The sequence below is a fragment of the Copadichromis virginalis genome, linkage group LG14 (genome assembly GCF_057382275.1).
Source record: "Copadichromis virginalis isolate Kocher_CV1m ecotype Utaka linkage group LG14, C_Virginalis_male_GT1.1, whole genome shotgun sequence".
NCBI lineage: Eukaryota > Metazoa > Chordata > Actinopteri > Cichliformes > Cichlidae > Copadichromis > Copadichromis virginalis.
The window spans coordinates 42,598,535-42,608,594 of NC_140631.1; the positions used below are offsets into that span (position 1 = coordinate 42,598,535).

General features: G+C 45.6%; 1 pseudogene; it reads left to right on the forward strand.

Moving 5' to 3' along the window:
* Nucleotides 1-8,636: 8,636 nt before the first annotated feature.
* Nucleotides 8,637-9,507, forward strand: LOC146694748 (olfactory receptor 11A1-like; annotated as a pseudogene).
* Nucleotides 9,508-10,060: the final 553 nt, after the last annotated feature.

Genomic DNA, 10,060 nt, shown 5'->3' on the forward strand with positions numbered 1-10,060 from the left:
TTCTGCTTCTTCACAAACTCTGTTCTGAAAACACGCCCACTGTGGCACACTGACCTCATGACTGAAAGAATGCCCCAAGGGTCAGAAAAAAAATCCTTCATGAAAACACAGGTGGAAAAATTATCAGGTCGCCCAATCTTTTAAGCTATGAGTGCTCAATTCACCTCCTCAGAGACTTCATATGATCACAAGAAATCAATGTGTAAACTACAATTCAATAAATAATTAGATCAAACACATGTGAGACTAGGAAAAGTCAAACAATCAGCTGTACTCATTTATGAAGGAACAAAAATGAATTCACACAAGTCACTGAAGGTGTTTACATCACGACATTTGAATATTTATTGTATAGACTTTATTCGAAATGGCGCCATGAAAGGGAGCCGGAGATCGACAGACGGATTGGGGCTGCAGCTGCAGTAATGTGGATGCTGCACCGGTCCATCGTGGTGAAGAGGGAGCTGAGTGTAAAAGCGAAGCTCTCAATTTGCCGGTCGATCTACGTCCCTACCCTCACCTATGGCCACGAGCTGTGGGTAGTGACCGAAAGAACGAGATTGCGGATACAAGCGGCAGAAATGAGCTTCCTCTGAAGGGTGGCTGGCCTCTCCCTTAGAGATAGGGTGAGAAGGTCGGCCATCCGGGAGGGGCTCAGAGTAGAGCAGCTGCTGCTCCACATCGAAAGGAGCCAGCTGAGGTGGTTGGGGCATCTGACAAGGATGCCCCCTGGGCGACTCCTGGGTGAGGTGTTCCAGGCATGTCCCACCGGGAGGAGGCCCCGGGGCAGACCCAGGACACGCTGGAGAGATTATATCTCTCGGCTGGCCTGGGAACGCCTTGGTGTTCCCCCGGATAAGCTGGAGGAGGTGGCTGGGGAGAGAGAGGTCTGGGCCTCTTTGCTTAGGCTGCTGTCCCCGCGACCCGGCCTCGGATAAAGCGGATGAAGATGGATGGCGCCGTGAAAGAAAACTTGCCTTTACATTTGGTCTCAACACGCCATTTAACTAGTCACCTGACCTCTCCGCTGATTCTGTTTCACTATAACTTCAGTGTTTTGAATGAAGTTGTGCAAAACACTCAGAAGACATTAGAGCATCTCAAAGGAATCATTTTTACCATTTGTGATATCAGGATCATCTTCAAGCATTGGATGGTGGTGGAAAAGCTAGGAGGCAGGTGCACAGAACTGAGCTTGTCCCTGCTACCTGGCACTGACGAGTGGGTGGAGCTAAAAAGTACGCAGTAGCTTTTTCAATTGGAGCTTTCATTTGCTTCTGCATGAAGAAGACTTTGGATTAACATTTGGTTAAGTAGGTTAAGAAGCAGTTGAAACCGAGCTACTCTGGAGACCTTACGTAAGCGTGGGTACAGCGTGGCTTCTGGGTCCTGTGTTGGCATCCGTTGGCTTTTCGGCTAACTGGCCCGGCCAGTGGGCCTGTTTCCGAGCAATGTGAGTGGAGCTGTGAGCTTTGCTGGTGGTTGATCTTGCTGAACTTCGTGGAGGTGGTGAGCAGCTGGAGTTACTTCATAAATGGATTTAGCAGAAAGGAGATGACTAGATGGATCAACGAAGCAGACTGGATTGTTGTGCGGCGAGAAAACTGCTCGAAAGTTTCCCTCGATGGTCTGCAGCATTCAGCACTCCCTGAAGCACCGCAATGACATTCATTGTGTTCGATATTCTTGGACTGCCTGAAAGGGATGCGATGAAGCAGAGCTGAGCAAAGCAAATGGAAGGGTGGATGACTGGATATGTAAAGCGCTTTGGGGTCCTTAGGGACTAGAAAAGCGCTATATAAATACAGGCCATTTACCATTTACCAAATAATGTTACTCTTGTGAGATAAGCTGTGTTAAAAACCTTCTCAAAAGGTGTACGTGGGAGAACGAACAGCTTCCTAGGGGGATCATATAGATAAGAACCGGAAGGCACTTGTTTGGAGGCATGGTCTCACTCCTGAAATTCAGATATTTTATCTCCAATTCTGGTTCTCTGGATTCTGATTTATATTCATTATATTATTCCTGCCTCTCTTGTGTTCCCGATTTGTAATTAACTTGATTGTGACTACCTTCATTATTCCTGGAATTCTTAGTCTTCTCTGTTTCTTTTGGATTGTGGGCTTTGCTTGCCTCTGTCTTTAGATTTATTTTTAGGACCTAAACAACCTTAACAAAGGCTCACCTTTAATCACGAACTTGATTAATGAAAACATTCTTTTTTTTTTTCTTTTTTTTTTGCCTGTCCCATTTGGCTCTTTTGCCATCAGAATTATTGTCTAAAGGCAAAGAAAGATGCCCAACGGATTTACTTTACCAAACTGACCATCCCAGCCTTGCCGTAATGGTCCATTTGATTCACCTTTTATTGTTTATTTTATTTTCACTTACTGAATACGGGACAGACTTGACTGGGGGAAAGAGAAACAGCTGAGAAGAGGGACGGGGGAGAAGGGCAAAAACCAAAAACCAACAGAATGAGCAGAAAAAGAAAAAAAAAGAAAAAAAATGCATCTATCAATCACCTGGATCACCTGCTGAGAAAGAAAAAAGAAAACAAGCAGAAGAGAACAAGAGTAATAGAATAAACAACATCACGATGATATATGGGAATATGACAGTAAATACTAAATATTAAACATTATTGTGCAGCACATAAGATCAACAGAACACAGTGTGCTTTGAGGTAGGAGCCAAAAACGGTGTAGTTTGTGGGTGTGATCACCCGTGTGTACACCTGTGAGCATGGACGCGCTTGTTTTTTGTTTTTTTAAAAGGTTCCTTCATGTAATGATCTGCTAGAGGGTGTGGGGGGGGCCACAGCCCCGTCCTCCAGGGTATGAAGCAGGTATGGAGGAGATCAAAACTCCAGACATCCAGAGGCCCCCAGAACACAAGAGACCAAGGAAGACCAACAGAGGGGCAGCCGCGCCACTGTCCCAGAAAGAGCTGAGGAGAGTCCCAGATGAGGGCTCACTCAGCAGCCGCGGAGCAGAAGCCAGGGGGAGTTGCAGTGACGCGCCCGTGAGCTCCGCCGGCAGCCAGCTGTGTCTGAGTGACCGAAGTTACCGTGTCTGAGTTACCCGCCAGGGAAAGGGGGCCCAGGCCCATCCAGACCGGGGCCCAGTACAGCAGCGCCTCCCGGCCCCACAGAGCCCGGGACAGTCCACCCGACCCCACCACAGAGAAAACTGCACCCACCCCACCATCCACTCATCTTCCAGACTACATAAGACAATAAACACCCATGCTGAGATCTTCCTCCACCTCTCCTGTATCTCCCCCTCCTGCAGAGGGAGCCCCTGAGGGGAGGAAAGCTCCTGCAAGATGTGACAATCTCCCCCACCAGTTGAAGAGCCCCCCAGGTGGCTCGATGCACCGGCGGCATCCTGCTCCAGGGCTGGGCCCCCATGCACCCACCCGCCCACAACCCCAGCAACACACAAACCAGGACCCAAGGCCCCGATGCCCAGCCAGAGCCCCAGCCCAGAGACGGAGCGCCCCCAGAACCTCACGCCCATCCCGGACCCACCCAGGGGCAGCCAGGCTACCAGGTCAGTAACCCACGTCCGTCAGCACAGACCCTCCCCTAGCCCCGCTGCATGCAGCCGCGAGGAAACAGTCACCTGAGAGCCAACAGAGCCCCTAACCGGACATGACCGCTACCCCGGGTTGAGCCCCGCAAGGAAGATGCCTCCGGGGAACCCCCCGACGCCCTAAGCCTGTCCCTACCCCCACACCAATCACAACAGTGAAGGCGGGACCAAACTATGACCCCCCCACCCCACCCCCACTAGGTGATGGAGCTGATCAAAGGAGCCCAGAGCAATTGATCTGATGTGGTGGCAGAGGCTGTATCAAGACTAATGTAATCTAATAGATAATTTCTATATTGGTTAGAATTAAGATTATTTTTATTTTTCCAGTTCATGAGGACTGTTTTCTTGGCTATGCATAGGGCAGTGAAAACCATATGGGCGATATTCTTTTCTGAAGTGACATTATCTAAGCTGCCCAACAAACACACTAAGGGGGAAGTTGGAATGTTACATTTCAGACACTTCGATAAGTCTTCACATATCTCGCGCCAAAACTTCTGAACTGGTGGACAGAACCAAAGAGCGTGGATATAATTGTCCGGTGAATTGGTTTGGCAGTGTGAGCAGTTGTTGGTAGACGTAAAGCCCATCTTGAACATCCGATGACCTGTATAGTGCACTCTATGTAATATTTTGTATTGAATTAATTGAAGACTGGGATTTCTGATTAGATGAAAAGTTTTTAAGCAAGTCTGAGACCAGAAGTTTAGGTCTAAGTTAACTGATAAATCCGCTTCCCATTTTGCAATAGGAAGTGATATTGATTCATCTGTTTTAGAAAGCATTCTGTATATTTTAGATAGTAATTTGGGGGGTTTAAGAGTAAGAAATTGAACCACACTTGGTGGTGTTTGTAGTTCAACTTGACCCGGTTTAAATTTCTTTTTTACTATGGATTTAATTTGTTGATATTCTAAAAATCTTTTCTTGTTGATCCCATATTGTGTAACTAGTCCGTCAAATGAAATAAATTCTGTTCCTTCTAGTATATGTTCTAAATATTTGATTCCTTTACCACTCCAATCTGAAAAGTTTATCATATTATTGTTTTGTAATATGTCAGGGTTGTTCCAGATAGGTGTACGTTTGCATGGGATTAATGAAGACGCCGTCAATTTTAGAAACTCCCACCATGCTGTCAGAGAAGAGCTGATGTTGATGCTTTTAAAGCATTCATGTCGTTGGATGTTTGAGCTGATAAATGGTAGGTCTGAGATCTCTAGATTATTGCAGAGTGCTTGTTCTACATCTAGCCAAGGTTCATCTAAGAGGGTGTGTTTTAGCCATCCTGAGATAAACTGAAGCCTGTTGGCTAAGAAGTAGTGCTGAAAGTTAGGCAGTTCTAGTCCTCCTTTATCCTTGGTCTTTTGTAGTGTTTTTAAGCTTATACGTGGGGGTTTATTTTTCCAAAGGAATTTGGACATACATGAATCTAGAGATCTGAACCAATCTTGTGGCGGTTTAGTTGGGATCATTGAGAATAAATAATTTATTTTTGGTAAGACCATCATTTTTATAGCGGCAACCCTTCCCATGAGTGATATGGGTAGACATTTCCATCTAGCCAGATCATCTTCTACCTTCTTTAAAAGTGGGATATGGTTTAATTTAGTTAGATCTGCAAGCTTGGGAGAAACATTAATACCTAAATATTATATATTTCCCGATTGCAGTGGTGTAGAAGAGGAATTATGGAGGGAGCAATTAATCGGTAGGACTGTAGATTTTGACCAGTTAATTGAGTAATCTGATATTCTTGCAAAAGAGTTTATCAATTCAATCACCCCAGAGATATTGGTTTGTGAATTTTGGAGAAAGAGTAACACATCATCCGCATAAAGGCTGATTTTATGTTCCACATTCTTGCATTTTATGCCCTTAATTACTGAATTCTGTCTAATTGCTGCTGCTAGTGGTTCAATAAAAATTGCAAACAGTGAAGGGGAGAGTGGGCATCCCTGCCTGGTGCCCCTCAAGAGACAGAAGCTGGAGGATGTCTGGTCATTTGTTCTAACACAAGCTGTTGGGGGATTATACACTGAACAAAAATATAAACGCAACACTTTTGTTTTTGCTCCCATTCCCCATGGGATGGACGTAGAGACCTAAAATTCATTCCAGATACACAATATAACCATCCCTCCCAAACAGTGGTCACAAATCAGTCCAAATGTGTGGTAGTGGGCACATCTGCTATATTGAGATAATCCATCCCACCTCACAGGTGTGCCACATCAGGATGCTGATCTGACATCATGAGTAGTGCACAGGTGTACCTCAGACTGCCCACAACAAAAGGCCACCCTGGAATGTGCAGTTTTGTCTCACAGCAAAATGCCACAGATGCCACAAGCAATGAGGGAGCTTGCAATTGGCATGCTGACAGCAGGAATGTCAACCAGATCTGTCGCCCGTGCATTGAATGTTCATTTCTCAACCATAAGCCGTCTCCACAGGCGTTTCAGAGAATATGGCAGCACATCCAACCGGCCTCACAACCGCAGACCTCGTGTAACCACACCAGCCCAGGACCTCCACATCCAGCAGGTTCACCTCCAAGATCGTCTGAGACCAGCCACCCAGACAGCTGCTGGAACAATTGGTTTGCACAACCAAACAATTTCTGCACAAACTGTCAGAAACCGTCTGAGGGACGCTCAACTGCATGCCCGTCGTCCTCATCGGTGCCTTGACCTGACTCCAGCTCGTCGCCGTAACAGACTTGTGTGGGCAAATGCTCACATTCGATGGCGTCTGGCACGTTGGAGAGGTGTGCGCTTCACGGATGAATCATGGTTCACATTGTTCAGGGCAGATGGCAGCTGAGAATGTCCCAGTTCTTGCATGGCCAGCATACTCACCGGACATGTCACCCATTGAGCATGTTCGGGATGTGCTTGACCGGCGTATACGACAGCGTGTACCAGTTCCCACGAATATCCAACAACCTCGCACAGCCATTGAAGTGGAGTGGACCAACATTCCACAGGCCACAATTGACAATCTGATAGACTCCATGCGACGATGTGTTGCACTGCATGAGGCAAATGGTGGTCACACCAGATACTGACCGGTTCTGGGTCCCCAGACCCCCAATAGCGCAAAAAACTGAGACCTTTTTATTCGGAATAACTTGTATTTTATGTTCCTAACCGAACCTTGGCAGCAGAATATGGAACGTGTTCATTTTAGTGAACTGTGCCCAGCAGACTGTAATTGTCTAACCACACTGCACCTTTCAGTACGTGGAGGTGGGCTGGAAGTTATTGCTAGAAACTCCTTTTTCTGTTGTCTGGTGAAAACCCCCTTCCTTTAACTCTTTTGAAATTCAGATGATGGAGCTCAATAGGACTTATCCCTTCTATGTGATCTTAATCTATAGGCCACCGGGACTAGCCAGGAGTTTCTTAGTGGAGTTTGTGGACTTTCTATCCTCAACCATCAAGCTGGAAAGAATCCTTCTGCTGGGGGATTTTAATTTCCATGTTGCTGACAGTTCATGTCACGCTGCTTCTCATTTTCTTACTCTCTTAGACTAGACTTTGCCCAACACACAGCGGAGGCCATAATTTATCTGAAACCGATGATATAGATATATGTGGCCTCCTTCAACTCGCAGTGTCAAAAAATTCTAGATAAAGTGGCTCCTCTTAAATCAGAAAAGGCAGTAGTGCTTAATCCCTGCCCTGGTTCACAGAAGCTATCCGCAGCTTTAGGCAAATGTGCTGCAAAGCTGATCGCCTGTGGAAAACCACAAAACTTGAGGTTCAGAAGCTCCACTTTCTGGGCATCCACATCTCAGCTGATCTCACCTGGACCCACAACAGCATCGCCCTGGAAAAGAAGACCCAGCGGCAGCTGTACCTCCTCTGTGTCCTGAGGACGAATACCCTGGACCAGAAGCTGCTGCTGGCCTTCTACTGCTCCTCAGTGGAGAGTGCTCTCCTCAGGGGCCACGACTGAGAGCAGGAAGGCTGCACAGAGGGTCATTAACACTGCCAAAAACATCATTGGCTGCCCTCTGACACCCCTGGAGGTCATCACCTGATCCTCCTGTCTCAGGAAAACTAGGTCCATGTTTGCTATTTATTGCTGATGTTTGTAGTATTTATCTATATTTTTTCACTCCTGCACAGTTTGTCATGAACCGAAGTTCCGAGCGCAGGCAGGACCCAGTAGCAGAACACACACACTAGGGTAGGAGCGAATAAAGAAAGTAATTTTTATTGCAACTAAAGGTGTCCCGTGAGGGTAGCCAGAAAAACAACGTATGAAACCAGAAGAAACCGAGGGACCGCACAGGGAACGCCGAGAGCGGGGCTGTGAGAGGCTGTAAAACAAAAAGAGAGACAGATTACTGGGGTGCGGAAAAAAGGCAGCATACGAGGGAAGGTGGAGTGTGCGTCTCACGGTGATAGCCGGGCCGAGTGAACCAGAGGGGGGTGGAGCTCCAAAAGGGGTCGAGACGGCGAAGCTGAATGTGAACCAAATCTCAGGCGGACAGGTGGACAGGCAGGTGGCTCGAAAACAAAAACACGCCAAGTTGTGATCGCTGAGAGGCGACTACGGACTGGCGTGGAGCAGCAGGTAGGGCAGGATTAAATAGTCCACCTGGTGATCGCCTGGGATGGGATGCAGGTGTGGGGTTAGCAGCCACGCTCGTGGGCGTGGACATCCCAGCAGCACCCCGGACGCCGGGCCGCGGACCATGACACAGTTGGCATGGGGCAACCAAGATAATGAAGTACTATTCAATTCTATTCTATTTTATTCTATTCTATTCTAACAAAAGACAAATATACATTTTTCTGAAGGCCCATTTGCGTTTTCGAAACCACTAGTTTAAAATCTCTCCGGTGTGTCCCCTGATGATGACGTCATACTGCTGCAGTGAAAAGGATAAAACAAGAAGTGATTCAGTGCAGTTGGGAGGGACTTACAATCAGGCCGCTGTTGGGTGATTCTCATCCTTAAATGTAGCTCCGTTTGTGCACAGTTTAAGTGATGTATGGTAAAAACAAAAAGAGGATCATGATGAACTCTTCACAGGTTTCATATTTCACACTCACTGCCTACCTCGACAGCGGGGCTTTGAAATATTTATATTTCACAGTTGTTGCATTTTTATATATTGTTATTGTTACTGCCAATGTCCTGCTGATTGTGGTTATCTGTGTGAACAGAAGCTTACATGAACCTATGTACATGTTTCTGTGCAGCCTGTTTGTGAATGAGCTGTATGGTAGCACAGGGCTGTTTCCATTCCTCCTGCTTCAGATCCTCTCTGATGTTCACACTGTTTCTGCTCCTCTCTGCTTCCTGCAGATCTTCTGTGTGTACTCTTATGCAAATTTGCAGCTCAGTAACTTAGCCGTCATGTCTTATGACAGATATCTTGCAATATGTTTTCCTCTTCAATATCACACACGTATGAGTCCATGCAAGGTATCCATGCTCATTGTTCTAACGTGGTTTTCCTCATTTCTTGGAATCACTCTTTTGATTTCTCTGAGTGCTCCTCTGCAGCTGTGTGGGAACATCATTAACAAAGTGTACTGTGACAACTATTCTGTTGTTAAACTGGCCTGTTCTGACACCACAGTCAATAACATCTATGGAATACTTGGTGCTATTTTCATAACCATATCCTCTGTCACTCTGATTCTCTACACCTACATGAGGATCCTCAAAGTCTGTTTTTCTGGATCCAAACAGACGCGACAGAAAGCCGTCAGCACCTGCACGCCTCACCTCGCTTCTCTGCTCAACTTTTCATGTGGTTCCTTCTTCGAAACTGCACAAAGTAGATCCAACATGAAACACGTCCCAAATATGGTGCGTATTTTTTTATCATTATATTGGCTCATATGCCCACCGCTCTGTAATCCTTTACTTTATGGACTGAGTCTGACCAAAATCCGGATCATATATAAAGGTCTAATCTTTGTAAAATGCAGGTGCTTGATGTTGAAACTTAGACAAGGCAGTGCATTAGTAAAGAGGAAATGAGAGTAAGAGGGTTGTGGGCTGCTGGCTCATGCTCAATTTACTGTTGACAGTTTATGAGAATAAAGTCATCTCTTATTATCGCTTTATTTATCATAACTCACTATTAATTTATTGTTTAAATCCTTTGATCATTTGCTCTCATGTCAGCTACCATAAAGACACCTGCTTACAGACTAAATCTGAACAAAACTGAAACAAATGCAAACTTTAACCTGTAATTCTTTGCTAAAATATACATCGGTACTTTAGTCATTAAATATGTGACCTCAGTTTTTAAAAAAATATTTTTTCTTTTCCTGAATTTTCTGAGTTTAAGACTTTGAAGCGTGTCACATCTTGTTTAAGAAATCACTGTGATCATTTCATTTTGCTGCTATCATCAAACACAATGTTTGAATAATTTATTTTTTTATGAATAAAAATTTGTTGTAACTATGTGCCTGAAAACA